Raw genomic sequence first — 24,662 nt, forward strand, 5'->3', positions numbered from 1 at the left:
TGAAATTTCTGATGGAGACAAGTTTCTTAAGTGCTTTTAGAGGAGGACTGTACTTTGTAATACTTGTCATAGCCGGGCTAGTTAAACTCCAGCCCTTTAAAAGCCGGAACCTCACTCTGTTTCCTGAAGAAGAGGGAATAGGTCATTAACTGTGAATTTCAAATGAAGTAGATTTACAGTATCTATCACAGAAATCTGCTCCCGCGGGCGGGCGGCGTGTACCAAGTGCTCCAGGGGCAGGGCGAGCCCAGGGGGAGACCAGCGCTGGCTGATGCTCTTGGCTGAGCTGACTGAAGACCGGGCATCCCGTCCCAGGAGTCTGAGGTGAATGTGTCGGATTTGCAGCTTAACACCGTCCCCGGAGCCAAAGCTGGCGGCCGGGCGGCCTGTTAGTCCGGAGGCTCTATTCCCAAGAGCCCACGGGCTGGGGCACCCGCCTGTGGGCAGGGGCGAGAGGGGCAGGGAGTGCTCTGGAGGAGGGAGCGAGAGGCCGGAGGACCATGGATTTCAATTCAACCAACATTCGTCCACTTAGACACAGACATAGTTATAATATACAGAGAGAGCTTCCTGCCCTGTCCCCCTGATATCACAGGAGGGGGAAACGGAACCTTAAGAAGGGATGGAGTTGGGAACTAATCCCAGTTTCTCTAGCTCCAGGGCCAAACTCCGGCCATGTTTATTAAGCCCTTACTATGTGCCAGACACTAAGGATTGTTGCTGTTTGTCCTTTATTCTCAAGAAGGTCCCTGACATCAGGGAGGAGATGTCATGACATGCAAGTGAATTAGATGTAAGTCGGGAAGGACTGTGCAGGGTCACCTGCCTCACCTTCCCTCCAGAGCCGACAGGGTCCAGTGGCCAGATCCGGATACCAGGAGATGGCCCCCAGACACTGAGAACACACACACACACACACACACACACACACACACACACACTCCCTACCTTTAAGGAGCTCCCATTTTACCAAGCGGTAATGGTGGTGTGGGAAACACTGGTACAAGGAAGGCAAAGAACATTTATTAAGCACTTACTTGTCAGGAATTGTGCTGAGACGGGGGATACAAAAATAAGCCAAAACAAGAAAGATGAGATCTGCCCCTCAGGAAGCACACATTTTAATGGGGAAGGACAACATCCAGAAGGGAAGCTGAAAAGGAGAGAGGGAAACTGTCCTTGGTCCTTTCCTGAAAAGTACACCCCAAGAAACTCCCCAGTGGGATGGGGGGGAAAAGCTGTAGAGGAGTCCAGGTCCCAGACCATGAGAGAAGTAGTAGGGTGGGATTGCAGCTGAAGCATCTTACACAGGTAAGGAAACTCCACAAAGTAAATACGAAGTAGTTTTAGGGTTTTGTATCGAGAGACACACGGGCCATTACTATATGTGAGTCTTGGCTAACCTCGAAGTGGGGAAAACCTGGGGGCCTGCTCCTGACTTATGTGGGATTCTGGGGGAGTTATTGAACCTCCCAATGCCCCAGAAATCTCTAAGACTATCATGATCTGTGATGGTGGAAGGATCTTCTTCACCGTGAAATTCTCTATACAGTGAAATCCCATGACAAAATGGTGTGTGTGTTTGGGGGGGAACAAAACCTGATTGTGGGTTTTAATCCTAGATTTATCACTTGATAACTAGATGACCTTAGTGAATTCCTTTCTAGATACCATTTTCCTCATCTTTTAAGTGCCTGGGAAGAAATTTGGAACCAAGGGTTAATTTACAGCCCAATCCATTTCTAATATTCTTAATACCTAGAGAGGCATTGTACCCTGGGGATTAGAATGCTTAGCTCTGAATTCAAATCCCACTTCAAACTTTTACTCCTTCTGGGACCCCGGGTAAATTACTTAGCTCTTCTGAATCTTAGTTGCTCCTTTACAAAACCAGGCTGAGAATAATAGCACTAAATCACAGGGCTGCTTTGAGGGTGAAAGGAGATAAGGTACACTGAGCACTTTATAAACCATAGTGTTATTTAAATGTGAGCTGTTATTACTAAGACTATGATTCCTCCTCTTCCTCCCTCTCCTCCTCCTCTTCCTCCCTCTCCTCCTCCTCCTCTTATTATTATTATTATTATTATTATTATTATTATTATTATCTACCTGGAATAGGAAATAGCTTTTGGCTAGGGACTACCTTGTGTAGTACTCTAACCCAAAACCATATGGGATCAGTAACTGAATGTGAGGGTCATGAGATTATGATTTATCATTAGTAAATGTTTGATTTATATAACTATTTTATATACCTATAGATCTAGGCTTGTGAAAAAAATTTCAGTGAAAAGGAGTCATGAATGAAAAAAGTGTAAGAAGTCCTGCAAATCCTACTCCCTACATTTGATTAGTTAAAACAAACATCCGTAGACCTTCTAGATGAGGGCTAGAGAGTGTGTGTGTAGGGGGGGAATCTTGAGCCTGAATATTAAGTTTTTGCCCAGGGGCTGTGGGGCTAAGAACACAGGTGAGAGTGGATACCTAGGAAACTGGAGTCAGGATGTTACTAAATAAAGCCCCAAAGAAATCTTTTGCAGGGATCTGGCCTGCAGTGTGCATGACATGAGTGGAAGCATCCTGGTACCCAGGCAAGGGAAAAATGTAGGAGATATGACCTAATCAAAGGAGAGTGTACAGAGATTTCTCCGCAGCTGGGGAGAAAACATTTGTTCCTCAAAAGATTAATGGGAATCATCTCTTTTTCAAGTTGGCCTCATCTCCTAGGACTTAAGAACCTCAGCTGCTACCGGAGGCTCTTTGGATCAGGGCTACAAGAGACATTAAGGGTCATCTTGTAGACTCTGAGTTTAGAGTTGGAAGAGATCCTAGTTTAACCCATCCCCATTTTATGGATGAGGAAACAAAGCCAGAGAAGTCGACTTGCCACATAGTAGGACTCCATAAATACTTGGTTGATTGCCCCAAACCACACAAGGAGTAAATTGGGCCAGGATGGGAAGTGAGATCCCTGATTCCAAAGCCAGCACTTTCCATTGTATCATAAATTTGAAACAGATAGTGTGGGAGCCTTTAACCCCAGTGCTGGATGAGGTGATGGATTGAGGCTGATTATATCTTTTTAATGTTTTTTAAGCAATAATTTGGGATAAGGAGGAAAGGAGAGGGATTAGGCTGTGAGAGAAGCCTGCTCCCTGAGTTTTTTTTTAAGGAGCTCAGGGGGCAGAGTGTCTAGCTTCTTGATTTCTGACTCAGATATTCCTTAAAGTAGGTGGTGAAATTCATAAGGGACTATCAGGGACTTAGCTTCTGCTGAACCATAGTTATCAAGGCAGCAAAGCATATGGATACTGGAAGACTAGAGCACCTTGATATGCTCATTTGTAAAATGGGAATAGTAGCATGTGCCTCAAAGGAGTGCTACGAGAGACAAATGAGACAATGTATGGAAAAATACTCTGTTAAATGACATTTCAAAGCATTATAAAGACAACAATTTACAAATAAATTATTATTATTATTAAATGTGAATAATTCTGGTTATTGATAAATTCCCTTATTATTCTCCAAGCCCAGATATATTAGCAGTGGAGTCTGATGCACAGACAGTCCAACAGTCAGAAGGGAAAGATTTGTAGGACTTTTCCTCCCCCCAATCCTGTCCAGCTGTATTGATTATCCTAGTTTCAGTTTCCCTCCTCCATATTATAATATTCTAGAACTAGTTTCCAAATATCAGCAGAGGGTCCCCTGCTTCTCTGTTTTTAGTGTTGACTGCAAGTAGCCCCAACATGGAAAAGGGGTTGGCGGCTTCCTTGGGGTTGTACTCTTCAACTACTTCTTTCCTACCCCTTTGGTTCAACTGCCCTGCCTTTTCTGCTATGCTAACGCCATGAAGGCTCAGGATACAAGGGCATCTATACTAGTTATTTTTTGTCATCTTCAACAAGGAATATTTGTTGAGCACTTTTTATTTTAGGAGACCCTGTATGAGAGCACAACTTACAATTTAAAAAAAAATAAAGTTTTTTATTTTCAAGACATATGCGTAGACAATTTACAATATTCACCCTTGCAAAACCTTGTATTTCAAAATTTTCCCCTTCACTTCCACCCACCTCCTTCTCCAGATGGCAAGCAATCTAATTTTTGTTAAACATGTACAATTCTTCCATAGGTATTTCCACAATTATCATCCTGGGCAAGAAAAATCTAATCAAAAAGGGGGAAAAATGGGAAAGAAAACAAAGTGCAAGGGAATAACAACCTAAAAAGTGAAAATACTATGTTGTGATCCACACTCAGTCCCCATAATTCTCTATCTGGGTGCAGATGGCTCTCTTCATCACAAGACCATTTACAAAATGTTTCAAGACATGATCACCACCACCTTTGATTGTCTAGATTGTCTCGCTAGTTTTGTTTAGATTGGAGAGAGAAGACATAAAGCTGTTAGAATTGGAGGGGGGGCTTTGGAGGTCAAGTTCAAAACTTAATTGAGGTTGACATCTTTTTTCAAGACTCCCATTGTAAATAATAAAGAATGGTGCAAGATGGAGTTCTGGGTATAATGTCTGGCTCTCAATCCTAGCTCTGACATTAAAGACATTAATGAGTTCAGCTGAGTTAACAACCTCTTTGGATCTAAATTTTCTACAAAATAGGGTTTTTATTTGAGGTTGACAGGAAAGATCAGCCTATTATTGCTATTTTATGCTGGATCATGAGGAGAAGTAAGTTGGCTGAGAAAGCAGAGGAGAAGACAGGGGACATAACTTCTCTACCAACTGTGAGCTATGTGGTGAATCCCTGGACCTTCCTGAGCCTCAGGTTCATAGCATCAGGTGGAAGAAACTACTCTTTTTTATATTTTAATTTTTTTTTTTTTACAGAGAAACAAATTGAGGCCTGTTGAGGTAGGTGACTTGTTTAAGTCATACAGATGGAAAATAGCCGAGTTAGGAGCTAAACGCAGACCCCATCGTTTTTTCATTGATATCTTCATCTGCTAAATGAGGGATTTGGACCAGATAGTCTCAAAAAGCCCCTTTTGTCTCTAAATTCTCTGTTCTGAGGATCCCTTTACATTCTAAATGAGATCACAGAGGAGAGAGGTCACAGAGAGCTGACTGATTGAGGAATGTCTAACTCCAGCTAAGTGCTCACCTTTAGGAACTGTCCAAGGCTCACAGGGGGTCAGACATCCCCGGGGGGCTCTAGGAGCCCCTAGGGGCTTGCCACAGCTGGTGAGTACTGGCAGGCTGGCCACTTCGTAGAGTTCAAATCTGGGCTAGAAATTGATGTTAGAATTAAAATTTAGTTATAAGAATCTGGGCTAGAAGTTGCTGTTAGAATTAAAATTTGTAGAATTACCCCTCCTTTTCTGATCCTCAAAGAGTGGAAGTGTAATAAAGCTTCCAATCTCCCCTGGGGCCCCTTTTGCATCAGGGCTGGAGAGCCGTTATTGATTGGGTTCTGGTCTCGGTCCCCCAGGGGGTGACTTCCAGCCCTGGGACCCCAGCTCAAAGCTAAGCCCTTCTAGATTTTGGGGATAGGGTATTAAAATTTGTTATAATCCAGGCGGAATAAAGTTATTCCCCCTCCTTCTTTATAAACCCTTTGGGGTGGGGTCCCCTGCTTTCTACTCCCTGGCCAAGAAACGGTTTTTCAGTTCCCCAAGGAGGGGGACCCTTTTTCTCCAGGTTGGCTCCTATTCTTCTAAACAATTTTAAAGAATTAGTCAATTGCCCAGAATTTTTTAAGATTTTACTTCCAGAATTTGGTTGCCTAAAAAGTTTCTGTGGGGTGGCCCTGGACTTGGGGTCAGGAAATTGAGTAATTGCCAGATGCCTCCTAAACCCAAATCCTTGAAAGTCTGAACATTTCCAATGATGATCTTTGGAAACAAAAAAGAAAAAAACAGTGCAATTGTGAGTAAGACTTGTGAATGGGTAAAGCTGTTTTGTTGGCTAATGCAGCTCCCTTCCTCTCTTCCTTCCTTCCTTCCTTCCTTCCTTCTTCCTTCCTTTTTCCCCCCCCTCCTTCCCTTTCATTTCCCTTCCCCTTCCCTTCCCTTCCTTTTCCTTCCCCTTCCCTTCCTCTTCCTTTCCTTCCTTCCTTCCTTCCTTCCTTCCCCCTTCCTTCCTTCCTTCCTTCCCCCCTTCCTTTTTTCCTTTTCCCTTCATTCCCCCCCTTTTCCTTCCTTCCTTCCTCCCTCCCTTCTTTTTCTTTCTTTTCTCCCTCCTCTTCCTTCCCTTCCTTCCTTCCTTCCTTCCTTCTTCCTCCCTCCCTCCCTTCTTTCATTTCTTCTCTCATCCCTCCCTCTTTCCTTCCTTCCTTCCTTGCTTCCTTCCTTCCTTCCTTCCTCTTCCTTCTTTCCTTCCTTTTCTTCCTTCCTTTCTTCCTTCTTTCCTCCCTTCCTTCCTTCCTCCTTTCCTTCCTTCCTTCCTCTTCCCTTCCCTCTGTCCAATTATTTGGGGTTTCTCCCAAAAAAATAAAATTTTTTAATTAAACCTATAAAATTAAAAGTATTTTTTTTAATTTCATATAAATCCAAATCACATTCTAATAGCCAAAATAAGTCCTAGTCCAACCTCATTTTTCATTTTTCTTTTACCAAATTTAAATTTTCTTTTTGGCTAAAACAAGGGTCTTCCCTTAATTGATTTTTTTTTGGAAAGGTAAAAAAACTTCTTTTCTCATTTCTTACCAGTCTTAACACAAAATTCCTTGACTCTAAAAGGTCAAGGTCTTTCACTACATCTGAAGCATCTCTAGTCTTTCCAAATTTGCCACTGAACCTAGATGGCTCCAGAGGAAAGAGTAAGGCCGGTGACTGCACTGCCCTCCCTCACTTAAATCCAATTCACTTACAAGTCATGATACTGCCTTCCACCTCCTGGTCCTCTATACAAGAAAAATTTTTCTCTCTTCTTCTTTTTCCTCTCTCTTTTTCCCTATCTATGTCTGTCCTGTCTGTATTTATCTACTTATCTGTTTGTCTCCCCTTTTCTGCCTATCATCTATCTATGTCTTTTACATCTGTCGTTACTATCTTTGTTGTTACTTATTCCTGTCTGTTTTTTTTTTACTTTTCACATGTTTCATACATTTATATAAAATTTAAACTTAATTATATAAATAATAATAAAATACTATAGTATATAGTTTAATAATTTATATAGTACTACAGTATATAATAATACTGTGCTATAGTATATAATATAGTTTATAGTATATATTAATATACTTATATTACATATACTATATATAACATACTTAATATATTTATATGCTATTTATATAAATTTCTATAGTAATTAATCCATAGTAATATAGTATAGTATATAGTATATTATAATAATATAGCATATAGTATAACACTAACTTCTATAGGAATATAGTAGAATAGTATATATTTATATAGGTGGGAGGGAAGGAAGGGAGGGAGGAAAGGAGTGAAGAGGGAGGAAGGAAGGAAGGAAGGAAAAAAAAAAAGGAAAAGGGAAGGGAAGGGAAAAAGGGGAAAGAAAAAAAAGGAAAAGGGAAAAAAAGGGAAAAAAAGGGAAAGAAAAAAAAGGGAAGGGAAAAAAAGGGAGGGAAAGAAAAAAAACAAAAGGAGGGAAAAAGAAAGGGAAAAAAGAAAAGAGGGGGAAAGGGAAAAACGGGGGAGGAAAAAAAAAAAAAAAGGGGATAAGAAAAGGGAAAAAGAAAAAAAAAAAAAAGGGGGAAAAAACTTAGGAAGGGGGAACCCAAGGAAAAGGAAGGGAGGAGGAGGGCCCGGGAAGGGGGGGGGGAGGAGGAAAATTTAAAAATTTCCCTATTGAAGGTTGTTGGGGGGGAAGAAGGAGGGAGGAAAGAGGAGGGAAGGGAAAAGAGGGAAAGGAGAGGGGGAAAGAAGAAAAGGAAGGTCCTTTTAAAGAAGTGGGGAAAGAAAAGGGATTTTTATAAGGAAAGGGAGGAAGGCTTTAGAAAGACCAACCAGAAGGGTTAAAGGCTTTCCCAAATACTTTGGGGTTTGGGAAGGAGGTCTTTTTCTTTTTTTTTTTTTAAACAAAGAAACTAAGCCCTTAATTTAAACTGGTTAAGTGGGAACCAGGCAAAGCAGGATTGGAGGCGGTTGGTTCTTTCACCCATTTTTCCCTTCATCCCAACTCTTCGGGCCAGAAATCTCTATGAATTTTCTTGTCATTTCCCCAACCCTCCATTTTGGATTATAGTTTTTTATGGAAGAATAGGTTTAAATGTTAAATAACCTGACTCTAATGACCTTTTTTCTTCAGTAGAAAGGAAAACAAGAAAATTTAAAGTTTAAAGATTACTTGCCACAGGGAAAGGTCAAAAAAGAAATCTGGGACACAAGGTTTTGTAAGGGTGAATGTTAAAAACTATATGTGCATATGTTTTGAAGATAAGCAGCTTTAATAAAAAGAAAATAAAATGAGAAAAAATCATAATCATTTCTCTGACTCCATAGAGTGCCGCCTAGTGATGGACTTAAATTCTGATGATACAGATCACTCTCCAGCCGTTGTCGTGACTATAGAGCCCACAGATCATCATTCATCAAGGAATGTAGCCTTTGACCTCACCAACTACCAGTCAGCAATGGAAGTCACGAGTGACCCCTTAGAACACCTTCTGAAGGCTATACCTTCTGATCTCTCTACCTGTTCCTCCAGCTGTTATATCTCCAGCCCTAGTTCTGCAGTGGATTTAAGTACCGATATTTCATCCTCCTCATCTGCCATGGATATAGCCACAGAACCCATAGACAATCATTTCACCATATTGCTACCCTCTGCGTCCCAGCCTTCACTGATGGTTATAGAACAAAGCATCGACCCCACAACCCTTTACTTAAAGTTTGATACGACTGAGGTCACACCTCGGGAGTCAGACATGGATGTAAATGAGGTCGCAGGCCACTGCTCAGTCATGGATGTAACTAGCAGCACCAACCTACGGAAGAATTAGAGAAGAGGTTTGCTATGGGGGTAGAATGGGGTGGGTAGGAAGTTGGCATTGATTGTAGGGCCTTTGTGCCTTTCTGTCTGTTTTGCATCTTTTTTTTCCAATAGTATTTTATTTTTCCAAATACACGTAAATATAGTTTTCAACATTCATTTTTGTAAGACTTTTGTGTTCCAAAATTTTCTCTTTCTCCCCTTTATCTATCCCTTTCCTGAGACAGCAAGTAATCTGATATAGGCTGAATATGTGCAATCCTTATAAATATAATTCCATATTTGTCATGTTGTACAAAAAACCTTTGTTTTCTGCTTTCCTTTTAATCTTTGTTGCATTGGTTTTGTTTGTGCAAAAACTTTTACATTTAATTCAAGTAAAATCATCCATTTTAAATCCTGTGATCATTTCTTCTTTCTCTTTCTTTTCTCATTCCTTTTCTCATTTCTTATCTGTTCATAAATTCTCCCATAGTCATAGATCTGAAAGATGAAAATGTCCATACTCCCATAATTTGCTTATGATATTACCCTTTATATCTAAATCATGCAATCATGTTGATTTTTTCTTAGTGTATGGTGTGAGATGCTGGTCTATTATCTAGTTTCTACCAGACTTGTTTTGCATCTTCTTAAAATCTGCTTTGAACTTTCCAGTTATAATCCAAGAGTTTTCTTGTCCTAAAGGCACTCTTTAACTCAGTGCTCCAGCAATCACACTGCATTACTCCTCAGCACACCAGGAGGACAATTATAGGTCTTATCTTTACTGAGTCATCCTTCTATGGAAAAAGATAATGTCTTATTTAGAGACTTTAAATTAACATCTGATCCTAGTATTTCTCTATGAGTGCTGCCCCCATGATAATCCTCCATTACACCATCCTTATTTCCATGGATAGATGAAATCAGTGGAGGTCTAAAGATTCTGTGCTTCTAAAATAAGCATTTATTAAGTGCCTACTATGTATCAAGCATTGTACGAAGGCTGAGACTACAAAAAAAAGTTAAAAAAAAAAAACCAGACCTTGCTCACAAGCATCTTATAATCTAATGGTGAGTGGGGGTGGATAGAGACAACTATATACAAACAAGCTATATACTTATATAGCTTGGAGTATAGAATTAGTTGGATACAGCAAGAGAAGGCACTTGCATTAAAGTGGATCAAGAAAGGCTTCTTGGAGAAGGGATCTGGGCTGAGACTTCATATTCCCAATTATTGGGAGGTAGGTGGTGTCAGCCTTATTAATTCCATTTTGCAGATGAGTAAACTGAGATTTAGATTAAATGACTGATCCATTGTTACATAGTAAATATCAGAGATCTTAAACTTGGGTATTCTGACTCACAATACAGTGCTCTTTTCCCTATTCCACTCAGAAAACAGGTTTTGCTCCTTGAGTGGCCAATGATATCCCAAGAGAAGTCATAAAAACTCCCACAGTAGAGCAGGGTTAGGGCCTGCACATTCCCAACGTCCATTCCAACTGAACTAAGGACTTTCCAGCATTCCTTAGCTCATAGCTCCCAAATGATATTTTCTCTCTAGAGAACCTCAGTGGTATGTCTAATTTCCAGCAATGTTGTATGGCTAAACTTTGTCTTCTCTACACAAGTAATTATCACCTTTTTTCCATGGGTGCCTTGGCTTGGTATCCATCTGCCCACTCCCAGCAAGTTTTTCCCTTCGTTGACAAGACATGGTCAACTCTTCTCCCTGACTGCTGGTAGAGGTGTAGAATGAGACATTTAATTATAGGGACACAATGACCTTCTATCCTCTCTTGGGGGCTGGAAACATCTGACCTTGGGCCTTGAGGTGACCATTCATTTCCCTGCCGAACCCATGCCTTCCCCAAATAATCTCTTGCTTATCATGAATTTCTTACCTTGCACTTATTACCTTGTCTGTAAAATGTTGTTTTGCCCATATTGATTTATGTGTGTGAGAAAGAGAAAGAAAGAGAAAGACAGAGACAGAAAGAGACAGAGAGAGACACGCAGAGACAGATACACACACATACATAAAATGGTACATTTGTGAAATAGAAGAGAATACTAATAAGAAAACATGTTTCACAGCAAAAGATGTCTATGTCTAGATATTCTTGTGAACAAGATAAAGTCTAGCCAAGAAACCAAGACAATATGGTGTTCATACTAGCTACTTCCTAGCCCCTGCAATCCTGACTCAGTTTCTCTTGTTGGGAACATAATAGCTCCCCTATCTGCAACTCATGGTCTCAGAACATTTCCTCAAGGAGCACAGGGATGTTGTGACTGGCTCATAACTACATGTTCTTAGATCATGGATTTATAGTTGGAGGGAATAGTTCTGGGTCTTACTACCAGGGATAAGCAGCCTTGGGCTCCAGGTATGGTAGAGTGGACATATTCTTGTAGGGACTAAAGATCCCCCAAACCTGATTTCGAATCATGACTGCCCCTTATTAATTGTGTGGCTGACTAAGAGACCCTTTCCCCTCCTGGACACTTGATATCATCATCTGTAAAAGGAGGAGAAGCTTGACTCCTTCGACCTCTGAGGGACCCTTCCAGTTCCAGCTGTATGATGCTTTGGGTAGATGGTCCCACAAAGGGCAGTCCCTTCCAGAATTTAGGAAGTACTTATAATTGTCATTTTCTTTATATTATTTCTCCTTGTGTTGTGTCTGTCCCCTTCCAGTACTTATGGCCTGTTAATTGATTAACCTCCTGGGGGCCTGGCTCCTAATTCACACTACCCTTTCCTCCCATCTCTGAAAGGAACAATCACTTTCCTTGGCTCCAGAGAATGGGCTGGGCTCCCTTGTGGTCCAGCGGCGTGAAGCTTTGATACTCCTGGCTTTGATGCTCAGACCTGTGGCAGCAGGGTGGGAAGAGGGGGGGGGGGCATCCTGTCTGGCTGGTGGAGAAGAAGTCCTAGACAATTCCGCCTTTGTGAGCCCCACCCCAAGGTATCCTCCCACCGAAACCTGCCTCCTCTGAATGGCATGTGGGGATGGCAAATTCCCTTTGGGGAGAGGAGTAGGAGAATGCCAGATCATGGTGGATCCGGGGGAATGTGAGAAGGTTTGAGATCCCCTTGGAGTTTTCATCTTTAAAAAAGCTGCTTTTGGTCTGGATCTGTAGGGTTTTTGTTTTGTTTCGTTCTTTTGTTTTGTTGTAGGGAACTTCTAGCATGGAAATTCCGGACACCAAGCCAGAACAACTTTTCCTTGATTTAAAGTCTTATAGAATTGCTTTAGGAATTTAAAGGTTAAAGGATTTGCCCATCTAATGTCTCAAAGACAGGACTTGAATTCAGTTATCTGTGGGATCCTAGCTATAGAAACTTTGGAGGCCATTGAGTCCATTCATTTAACAGATAAAGGAACTGAGGCCCACAGAGATTAAATGGCTTGCTCAAGGTTTATAGGCAGTAAGCACCAGGAGCAAGATTTGAACCCAGGTCCCTGAACCATGCTCTTTTGACTGTCCACCTTGCCTTGCCTCCATCTTCCTGATTCCAAGGCCGGCCCTCCATCAACTGGAACAGAGAAGATGGAATTCAGACAGGAAGATTTTTCAAGGTTGAGAAATATGGAACGTGTTTCCAGGGAGCTGAGTTCAAATCCCACCTCTGACCCTGGCTTTGATGCCCTACTTCCCTGGTTTCTCCATCTGTAAAATGGAGGTTGAACTCGATAGTCTCTGAGGTCTACTCTTCACCAATGATCCCGATTTTGGGTCTGAGCCTTGGCTCCGTATTTACAACAGCAACACAAGTGTGATCATGGGTAAGCCAACAGGCCTCAGTTTCCCCCTCTGTAAAAGGGGAGGGGAGAGGGTGGACCAGATGACCTTGCAGCCCCAAAATCAGTTCTTTCGAGTCTATGAAATGGATAGACTATTTACCTACAGTACCTCTGGGTCCAGAGAGATGGATTAATTGATCTCTTGCTGTTGTTCTTTCCAGTTCAGGATCTCTGATCTCGGGCCTGAGAAGAAAGTGAACATGAGTCACAGAGAAAGAAAGAGAGAAAGAAAGGACTGGGGCTTGGCCAGTGGCCACGGTGAGTCTATGGCATGGTCAGACCCAAAATCAGGATCACAGTATGATGTGTAAGTAAGAGGTGGAAGGGACACTGTTAGTTGTTATGGAAGTTTAGGGGTGAAATCTCAGGATATTTGTGGTGTATTGATAGGAAGATTTTTTAAAAAGTTTTAAAGAATTAATAATATATTTTGTTTTCACCTTAATTTCCTAATTTATTCCTCCTACTCCTTGACCTAGCAAATGAACCCTTCTAACAAGTAAAAGAAAGAAAGGGGAAAAAATAGTTCAGCTAAACAAACCAACATATTAACTGAGTCTGACAGTATGTGTGGAACTTCTCTTTTTTAGTTTATAACTTATTTATTTTTAACATTCTTTTTTTAAAAATTGAGTTTCAAATTCTCTTCCTCCTTCCTGCCCCCTCCCTTATCCACTGAGAAAGCAAGCAATATGATATCAATTATACATGTGAAATCTCGCAAAACATATTTCTGTATTAACCATATCACAAAAAAGCAAGGAAAAAATAAAAGAATAAAATTATACTATAATTTTTACCCAGTGTTCCTAAGTTCTTTCTCTCTAGAGGATGAGAGCATTTCTTAAACTCATGAGTCCTTTGGAATTATCTTGGATCATTGTATTGATAAGAACACCCAAGTCTTTCTTTGGACTGTTGGCATATCTGCCACCCCCAGGAGATCAACTGTTGGAACAGTTGATCATTACAATGTTGCTGTTACCATGTGCAATGATCTCTTGGTTCTGTTCATTTCACTTTGCTTCAGTTCAGATAGTTCTAAACCTGACTGTGGCTCCACAGTATTTGAATTGTTTCTTTCTGGCTGCTTTCAATATTTTCTCCTTAACCTGGGAACTATGAAATTTGGTTATAACATTCCTGGGATTTTTCATTTTGGGATCTTTTTCAGGAGGTGATTGGTGTATTCCTTCAATTCTAATCTTACTCTTTGGATGTAAAATCGCAGGATAGTGTCTTGAAATATAATATCTAGGCTCTTTTTGATCATAGCTTTTAGGTGGTCCAGTAATTCTTAAATTAGTTCTTCTTGATTAATTTTCCAGGTAACTTGTGTTTTTTTTTCCTGATGAGATAGTTCATGTTTTCTTCTATTTTTTCCTTTCTTTTGACTTTGTTTTATTGTTTCTTGATGTCTAACAGAATTACTAATATCCATTTGCTCAATTTTAATATTTAAGGAATTATTTTCTTCTGTGAGCTTTTGTACTTTCTGTCCATCAGTTGGAGAATGGCTGAATAAATTGTGGTATATGAAAATTATGGAATATTACTGTTCTGTAAGAAATGACCAACAGGATGATTTCAGAAAGGCCTGGAGAGACTTACACGAACTGATGCTGAGTGAAATGAGCAGGACCAGGAGATCATTATATACTTCAACAACAATACTAGATGATGACCAGTTCTGATGGATCAGGCCATCCTCAGCAACGAGATCAACCAAATCATTTCTAATGGAGCAGTAATGAACTGAACTAGCTATACCCAGAAAAAGAACTCTGGGAGATGACTAAAAACCATTACATTGAATTCCCAATCCCTATATTTATGCACACCTGCATCTTTGATTTCCTTCACAAGCTAATTGTACAATAATTCAGAGTCTGATTCTTTTTGTACAGCAAAATAATGTTTTGGTCATGTATACTTATTGTGTATCTAAGTTATATTTTAATATATTTAACATCTACTGGTCATCCTGCCATTTAGTGGAGGGGGTGGGGGGGAGTAAGAGGTGAAAAATTGGAACAAGAGGTTTGGCAATTGTTAATGCTGTGAAGTTACCCATGTATATATCCTGTAAATAAAAGGCTATTAAATAAAAAAAATAGCCTTTTAGTTTCAAAATATATGCAAAGATAGTTTTCAACATTCACCCTTGGAAAATCTTGTATTTCACATTTTTTTCTCTCTCTTCCCTCCACTCCCTCCGCTAGACAGCAAATAATCCAATATATGTTAAACATGTGCAATTCTTCTATACGTATTTCCACATTTATCATGCTGCACAAGAAAAATCAGATCAAAAAATGAGAAAGAATAAAAAGCAAGCAAACAACAACAAAAAGGTTAAAAATACTATATTGCGATCTATACTCAATCCCCACAGTCCTCTCTCTGGATTCAGATGGCCCTCTCATCCCAAGTCTATTAGAATTAACCCCAATCACCTCATTGAGCTATATCCATCAGAATTGATCATCGTATAATCTTCTTGTTGCCATGAACAATGACCTCCTGGTTCTACTCATTTCATGTAGCATCAGTTCATGTAGGTCTCTCCAGGCCTCTCTGAAATCATCCTGCTGGTCGTTTCTTATAGATCAATAATATTCCATAATATTAATATGCCATAACTTATTCAGCCATTCTCCAACTGATGGGCATCAATCAAATTTACTCAATTTCTAGTTCCTTGCCACTACAAAAAGGGCTGCTACAAACATTTTTGCATATGTGGGTCCCTTCCCTCTTTTAAGATCTCTTTGGGATATAAGCCCAGTAGAGACACTGCTGGAATTTCAGAATTTTAAAGCTGAGAAGGATTTTTATACCATAGAATGTCCTTTTCCCTTTTTTATGACCTCTTTGGGATGCAGACCCAATAGAAACACTGTTAGACCAAGGAGTATGCACAGTTTGACAACCCTTTGAGTATAGTTCCAAATTGCTCTCCAGAATAGTTGGATCAGTTCACAACTCCACCAACAGTGCATAGTGTCCCAGTTTTCCCACATCCCCTTCAACATTATCTTTTATTTTTTATGATGATATCTTTTTATGATGACAACATCATCATTATCTTTTTCTGTCATCTTAACCAATCTGAGAAGTGTGAAGTGATACCTCAGAGGTGTCTTAATTTAGTTACTATTTTCTATGTTAGTTCTAGGAATTTGCTAGTTTTCAGTGCTTACAAGGTGTGATCTGAAGAGATCTGGTCTTCTGGTCTGTGCTCTGGTCTTTACCTAGGAAGGGCCCTTATTTCCCTGTATCCACAAACCCTAACATACCTCTTAGCCTCAGAACTGGGACCAGATCTCTCGTTCTACAGCCCAAAGTTCTAGTGCTCCTTTCTGCCCTAGAACTGTGATCAGGGCCTCTCCTCCCTTGTGACGAAACAGAAAGATTCCTCTCCACCCTAGAACTACAATGCAGAAGTTTGTATAGTGTGCCTATATTGTATTTAACATACCATGTTCAAACATATACTGAATTACATGCCATCTAGGGGAGATGGTGGAGGGAAAGGAGAGGAAATTGGAACACAAGATTTTTCAAGGGCCAATGTTGAAAAGTTATCCTTGCATATATGTTTTGAAAATTAAAAAAAAACTTCAATAAAAATACATGCTTGTAAAAAAAAGTACACATAGACAATAAAGTTGATGGTTGGTGCTGCACCCAGTGTCAGCAAAGGGTTCCCTTTGTTGTCCGATCCCCTTCCTGTCTTTAGGTTGAGAGCTCCCAAAGCTGCTACTGCTGCTGTTCCTGTTGTGGCTGCCTCTAAGGCATTGTGTGTGTGCCAGATTGGTCCCCACCACAGTGTCACACGCTCTCCTGCCAACCTCCTAAGTCATCTTGGGCTAGAATAATGTCTCACTCTGAACTTTTATTGGTTCTGCTGTTCCAAAATTTGGATTGAGAAGTTCTTTTAAAATTATTTGGAAGAAAATGTTGGGAGAGTTCAGCTGAGGTGCTGCCCTTCCTCTGCTATCTTGGCTCCACTCCAACATGGGGGACTGCTAATGAATCTGAGAGGGAAGGGGCCCCTCAACCGACTCAATTGCTGCCCTGACAACCCCTTGTTCCTAGAGAATGGTGCTTATAGGAGCAATGAAGCTAGATGTCAGGACAACTCTTAACAAGGGAATGGTATAGGACCAGAGTTGAGATTTCATTGATATGAGGAACTCCTAAGTGAAGAATCTCCTTCTACTCATGCAGAGGACACCTTCTCATACTTAATAGTCTCATACTATACAATCTTCTCAATTTAAAGAGTTACTTAGTGTGCTGAGAGATTAAGTGACTTCCCGCGCCTAGTCAGCATGTATTAAAGGCAAGACTTGAAAGTGGGTCTTCCTGGTTCTGTCATTTAATTACAAAATCAATAATGTTCATTTCTATCACTTACAGTGATCCCATGAAATAGACAGTGAAAATATTATCGTCTCCCTTCAGCTGATGAGGAACCTCGAGACCCAGAAAGGGGAAAGGGACATAAATATGGTCAGATGGCTAGTCAGTGCCAGAGCAAGGACTTGGCTCTCCCTACCCCATCACACAGGGATTATTGGCAGAGATGATGCCAAGCAAGGGCAGGTAGTGCTGGACAATCCAGAAGAGGACATTGTCACTTCAGAAAAAACATTTTGAATCTGGAGGCAAGTCCTACCTTGGTGTTATAGGCATTGGCTTTTGACATGGCTCAACCCCTCGAGCCCTATATTTTATGAGAGAAGTGAGAGAGAAATGGCTTGGCTTAAGTGGCATAGCAGATAGAATTCTGAGCTTGGAGCTAGTGAGACCTGAGTTCAACTCCTACCCAACAGAGCACTTACTAGCTTATGACCCTAGGCAAATCACTCCACCTTTCTGGGCCTCTGTCTTCTCATCTGTAAAATGAAAGGATTGAAATCAATAGCTTCTAAAATATTTTCTAGCTCTAAATCTATGATACCATGAATAGAGAGTACTTCTGACTTTTGAATCAATGCTCTTTCCATTGTTGAAAGCTGAGTTTTAAATCTGCTACTTATTAGATAATTTGACTTTGATCAAATTATTTAGCTTCTCCAAGCCTCAGTTTCTCTGGGCAAATTACTTAGCCTTTCCAAACTTCATTTTCCTCTTCTGTAAAATGGGGGATACTTTGATTAGCTCTTTCCCTGAGATTTTGTGAAGATCATCAGAGCCTATTGTTACTGTATAGAGCTGGATAAATGTGAACCATCAACTCTTGTTCTGATTGTCCTACTTGGAATTCTAGAGCTGGAAAGACACTTTATTATTTTTAATAGTATTTTATTTTTTCTGAATACATGCAAGGATCGTTTTCAACATTCACCTTTGCAAAACCTTGTGTTCCAATTTTTTTTCCCTTTCTTCCCTCTCCCTGTGACAGCAAGCAATATGATACAGATTAAACATATGTAATTCTTCTAAACATTTCCATATTTGTCATGTTGCACAAAAAAACCACATCAAAAGAAAAAACAAAAAAAGGGAAAGAAAAACCAAACAAACAACAATAAAAAAATGAAAAGACTATGCTTTGATCCACATTTAGTCTCCATAGTTTTCTCTCTGGATGTAGATGGCATTTTTCATCCCAAGTCTATTGGAATTGCTTTGAATCATTTCATTGCTGAAAAGAGCCAAGTCCATCACAGTTGATCATTATAAAATCTTGTTGTTATTGTGTACAACGATCTCTTGGTTCTGCCTATTTCACTTAACAATTGTATTCATGTTAAATCTGGAAAGATACTTTAAAGATTATCTAGACATAGTTTCATGGATCAATCATTTTGTTTTACAGATTAAAAAACTGAATCTCAGTAAAGGGCTCATGTTAGTGTTAAAGGGACATGTCCAATATCAAGGCGATCTTTCCTGACAGTGCTAGTATTTAAATCCACATCCCCAATTTCATATCCAATACTCACTTCACTGCATTCATACTGAGAGACTGAGTTGGTCCGAAGACCTTATACTAATTGTTTTCTTCCCAAATTTCTACGATACCCTGTTCTAATGAGATGTTATGCTTTCTGTTGCTGCAGTTCTTTGCACCAGTGATGGGTGGCAGAGGGTGCTACTGGATACCAAAGGAAGAAGGAAGCAGTAACATCTGGAGTGGTGTCTTATGATTGGGATGCTTGAAGCTGAAGCTGTCTCTTCTTCTGAACATCTGAAGTCTTCTGCCCACCTGTAACCCAAACTCCTCTCCTCCTTCTTGCTCCATAGAAGGATCCTTTGCCAGTGTGTCTCTTCTGCGACTCAGAGAAGAATGGGAAATCTTTCTTTCCCTTTTTTCCTCCCACCTTGCAGACTTCAGAAGCCACAGAGAGGAATGTCCATCATACTAGCTGCCAAGTGCATGGATTTTCAGCCTCTTCTGGAGAGCGAGAAGCTAGGTTCGGGGTGGCCAAGAAGCAGAGAATGACCTCCAACATAATGGAATAGATTCATATGTTGGCCTTGGGTATAGGACTTGGTTTACGAAGTCTAGAGTGCTTCATTAACAGGGGAAGGGTAATTAGTCGGCTTGTTATGAAAAAGCAAAGGGGTGCCAAAGTTTGCAGGGGGGGAATCTCACTGCTGATCCATGGAGAATATAGGAACTCAGACTCAGGGGTCTCCTTGAAGGCATCCCACAGGTATGGGAAAGGCTCCCATCTGTCCAATTGGCCATTTGGCTTTTTTCCGAAACCAGCAAAGCACATTTAATGGGGGGAGGGAAAAAGGGGGGCTGCTATTTTGTCTCAGTAATACTGTTACACAAATCAACATTCCAATCCACCCACATGCTTTAAAACTTCCTGGTTATAATAAGAACCATCTCTAAGTTCTCGGACATTCACGGAGGGGTTTGGTGACGGCTAAGCCTAGGGGCTTGGAGTGGAGCACAAGGGCATGGGGACAGAGCAGAAGTCTGGAAATTCTGATTGCCTGAGTTCCTGATGTGGTGCCTTGTCAGCTGTTCATGCTTAGGAAAGAGCCCTAGCAGTCAAGTGATGGTTCCTCCTTTAATTAAACTCAAATCCACAAGCATTTATTATGCACCTACTATGTGCCAATCATAGCTACTTTATAAAAGACAATTGATCAAAAGAAAGGGTCTTGATCTCCAGGAACTTTTAAGAGAGGAAGGTGGGAAAGAATTTCTTGATTAGAAGTCAGGGGCACCTACTATCAAATCCAGATATTTGAAAGATGAGGTCATTTCTTGGGGCCTCAGTTTCCTTATTTGCAAAATTAAGGGGTTGAACTAGACAGTTTCTGAGATCCCTAAGGTATAATTTTCTTGTCATGTGACATTAGGCAAGTCACTTCACTCATAGACTCTGGGGACACTAAAATGAAGTCTCCCAGACACTAAGGTGCCCATTCTGTAACAGAAATTCCTCACTGGGAGCTTCTCCTTCCACCAATGAAGGCACAGGTGCAGGCCCATGCCTGCTCTAAGGCTTCCTTTCGAAGTCCTCTGGGATGATAGAGAGGACCCTGAATTTGCTGGGTCACCTTAGGCACATCCCTTTACTTCTGTGCCTCAGTTTCCTCATCTGTACAATGAGATGATTGGAATCAGAGGCTTTTAACATCCTTTCCGATTCTAAGAGGAGTGGGAAAGAGTCAGGCTGAATTGTAGATTTCCTTATTTTTAAAGCTATAACAGTTGATATTTAAATAGCCCTTTAAGATTTATAAAGTACATATATCATCTCAGTGTCCTTAACAACCATCTTGGTAAATGCTAGTATTATTCCCATTTTACAGATGATGGAACTGAGGCAGATAAAGATTTAAATGACTTGCCAAAGTCATGCAATTTGAACTCAATTCTTCCTGATTCTAGATCCAGTGCTCCATTCACTGCTTTATATACCTGCCTCAAAAGCAGCATAGTTTTATGAAAATAATGATAATAATTGGCATTTATCTAGCACTTTATGGCTTGCAGAACACTGTACATATGTAATCTCCTTTTATTCTCTCAGTAAACTCTTGCTATGGGTCAGGCAGCTAGACGATGTAGTGGAGTCAGTTTTGGAGTCAGAAAGACCTGAGTTCAAATGTGACATCAGCCACATATTAGCTGTGTGATCCTATGCAAGTCAATGCACCCTGTTTGCTTCAGTTTACCATCTGTAAAGTGAACTGGAGAAAGAAATGGCAAACCACTACAGTATCTTTGCTAGGAAAACTACAATTGGGGTTATGAAGAGTTGAACATGACTGAACAGTGATCAAAAAAACCATTTTTTTGTAAAACATAAAGCTGTAAACTTTAATCCAGCTCAAATCCAAAGTCTGGGGCTCCGAATTTGGAATTCATTAATATTTTGGGATATTATCAGCGGATTATTTTATTTGACCTTAAAAGACACTTCTGGAGGTGTGGTGAACACCAGAGGACACAGCCGTTTGGACATTTTTCCAACATTGGCTAAGAAGGGTGGGAGATCTCCTTGCTGAAGACCCATGGAACTTTCGTCTTTGGTGTTCTCTTGTTCTAGTTAGCAATTTGCTCCTCTCCATCTCATGGTGGGCCTGGATAAGGCAAGTTGTTATGGCTGAAAGAACCCAAGATTTGGGTCCAGATGACTTGGAGGCACCAGATGGTATAATGGAGAGTGTTGGGCTTCAGAGCCTTAATTGTTGTGGGATTCTAAGTAAATCTTCTGAGTTTCCTTAGCTATAAAATGAGGAAGTTGGTAGCCTTTAAGATCTCTTCCAACTCTACATCTACAAATCTATGACTTGGATTCAAATCCTGGTTGCTTGACTACTTATTTATTTTTTAAGAAATTGGGATTAAATGACTTGCCCAGGATCATACAGCTAAGTAAGTGTTAATTGTCTGAGGTCAAATTTGAACTCAAGTCCTCCTGATTTCAGAACTAGTGCACTATCCATTGCACCATACTTGGTTACTTTTACTGAGAGTGTGATTTTGAGTCTCAGCCCAAGCCTCTGTTGCCTCACCTGTCAAAATGAAGGGATCTAATGAAGACTATCTTCAAGATCCATTTAGACTCTAAATCTTGTGAACTCCAAGTTTTAAGGAGATTCAGAGGCACACATTTCCCAAGACCCATCTGAGAGATTTTTTTCTAAGTCTCTTCCTACATCTAAGCCATATTCACGTTGTGCCTTCTCTATAGAACCCTCCTTATTAGAATGGAAAAAATAAGTGCCTTATGTTTTTTAATACAGTAATAGCAATATTGTTGAGGGTTTTTTTGGATGGAAAATGTTATTTTGTATATATGCATATATATTTTTTATTTTTCCAGTTACACGTAAAACAATTTTAACATTTGTTTTTAAAACTTTGAGTTCCAGATTCTCTCCCTTTCTCCCTCCCTCATCCCTCATTGAGAAGGTACATGTGCAATTATACAAAACATTCCCAAAAAAGTCATGTTGTGAAAGAAAAATTCCCTTGAAAAAAATCTGAAGAAAAAGTTTTTTTTAAATGTGTTTCAATCTGAAGTCAGACACAATGTTTTTTCTCTGGGTATGGATAGTGTTTTTCATCATAAGTCCTTCAGAGTAGAGACTGCCTCATTGTTAAGAAAAATCCCACCTTGGACAAGATTATCTCGTTGGGAAGGGGTTGGCTGATTTGTTTTTTGATGCTCCCCATCCCATTCCTTCTGTAGGTGTGAATGTATGGATAACAGCTTCTCAAATTAAGCCAAAACAGATAGGAACTCTTTGGGTTGGAAGGAGTTTGAGAGGTCAGCTTGTCCAACTCCCTGTGCTACTCGGTGGACTGCGACATCAGTTCTGAGTACCACATATAAGCAATACCTTGTCGCACTCCCAGCTCCCTCATGAGGGATGTGAAAAGTGAAAGGAGGAGGCATTTCTTTTGGTAATGTGAAGGACTGGAAAGCAGCTCTTGCCTGAAGTCAGGAGACCTCTTATTGTCTGGGCTATGTCACTGATCTTGTGATCTTGGGGTGGTCCTGATTTCTGTGAGCTTTGCAAAGAGCTGTTATGGGCACGATCAAAACAATCCTGGGAGGAAGGGAGGCCATTGTCTCCATTATACAGATGAAGAAACTAAGCTTCTGGGATTATGGCGCAGCCAAAGAAACATGAGCATTTATATAGCACCTACTAGGTGCCGAGCGCTTTATAATTAGTCTCATTTGATCCCCACAACAACTCTGGGAGGTAGCCACTATTACCCCCATTTTATAGATAGGAAATTAAGGTAGAGAGCAGTTAAGTGACTTGCCACAAGTTAATATATCTGAGATTGGATTTGAATTTAGGTCTTTTGGAATCTAGATCAATACTTTAGCCACCATACCACTAAGCTGCTCCATAAATTCTGCTTCTACTTTGGCAGAGGTTCTAGGTTCAAGTTCTAGCTCTGTCATTTATATGACCTAGAACAAAATTCTTCCCTTTTTGGGCCTCAGTTTTCTCCTCTGAAAAATAGATCATAAGTTTGGAGCCAGAAGGGACTTGAGGGGTCATTTGGTCTGACCAAGTGCTTCTGTCTCTGACCTGTGTCATCCTGGACAAATCAGTGGTCAGTGGTCCCAGGGAAGGGGGTGACTTGCGTGGATAGTGGGAATTTCCTAAGGTGGAAGTTAAAATACTAATAAAATGACAGGCCTGATCCCTATTCTTTAATCCAACCACCACATGTTATGAATGAGAAACTGAGGTTCAGAGAAAGGAAAGGTCATATAGTAAGAAATGGAAGTGAAATCTGAACCCAGGACTTCTGACTCCTTCATCTGACCTTTTACTCCTCCACTGATCTTACATCTAAGTTTTCTTCTTGCTCTAAATTTGATGATCCCATCATTCATCCGAAATGATGAATTCAAACAGGACAAAGATGGTTGGCTTGGCTCTTTTTCAATTAATAATTGGAACTTTCCCCACTCTCCTGGTTCTCTGGGCTGAGGTCACCTACCCAGATCCCCAAGTCAGCTACCAGCAGGGTATTTATAGAGCATGATTTTGTTATTTAATAATAATAAAAACACAGACAGCTCTAACCCACTTCCCTTCCCATTCTTGTTCAGGAAAACATAGAAGTTGCGGCATCAGGCCCTCACCTCCTATTTCCTCCTCCATCCCCATCACTTCTGCTTTGGCAACTCATGGCGTGTGTCCACCTAGGCCAGACATGTCCTTTAGACCCAGAGAACCAGCTTCCTCATCTCGGCCTGAGATCACTTCCTCTTGCATCTTTCTCCTTATGGGAGATTTTCACATGCCAGGAGCTTTACTAGCTGCCAGAACAACTGTTGGGGGCAGGCGGAGTTTGCAGAAAGTCCCCCTCGTTTCCCTTGGGTAAGACAGGATGAGAGAAAATGGGCCGATCTTGTGGCTAGAAGGATTTTAGGTTAGATGCAAGGAAGAATTTCTGATCATGAATGTGCAAACACAAAAACAGCTTCTCTAGGGAGAATGAAAATTTCTTCCTTGAAAATGTTTCTGTCCCTGTGAAGTACTCTGAATCCTGTGAGCCTCCTTCTCCCAGAAGCATGGGGGGTCACAGGATTCAGAGGACTAAACCTATCTCTATTTGTCTTTTTCTTTTCCTCCTCACTTTGTCTTTCCCTTCCTTCTTGAAATGTATTGATATAATTTGTTTTGATAACAATAGACACTTTCTGCCATCATCCCCTTCCCCTACAAAGTACATATGGGAATATTTAGCCCAGAGAGTAGAAGCCTCAAGGGAAACATGGTAGCTGTCTTCAAGTACTTGAAAAGCTGTCATATAGAAGAGAGATTATCTTCCTAATGCTTGGCTCAGTAGGGCATTAGTAGGAGTGATGGGTGGAAGATGCAGAGAGGCAGATTTCAGGCTAATGTAAAGACAGACTTCTTAACTATCGAAGCTGCCCCAAAGCAGAAGGGCCTCTCTTGGAAGCTGATG

General features: G+C 40.6%; 1 long non-coding RNA gene across 1 annotated transcript; it reads left to right on the plus strand.

Moving 5' to 3' along the window:
* Positions 1-5,114: 5,114 nt before the first annotated feature.
* On the plus strand, positions 5,115-19,812 carry LOC100933040. The gene is made up of 4 exons (XR_147694.4): positions 5,115-5,210; positions 8,441-8,947; positions 12,892-12,988; positions 18,805-19,812. It is a non-coding gene; the product is annotated as an uncharacterized LOC100933040 (long non-coding RNA).
* The last annotated feature ends 4,850 nt before the right edge of the window (positions 19,813-24,662 follow it).

This window comes from Sarcophilus harrisii, chromosome 3 (assembly GCF_902635505.1).
Source record: "Sarcophilus harrisii chromosome 3, mSarHar1.11, whole genome shotgun sequence".
Lineage (NCBI taxonomy): Eukaryota > Metazoa > Chordata > Mammalia > Dasyuromorphia > Dasyuridae > Sarcophilus > Sarcophilus harrisii.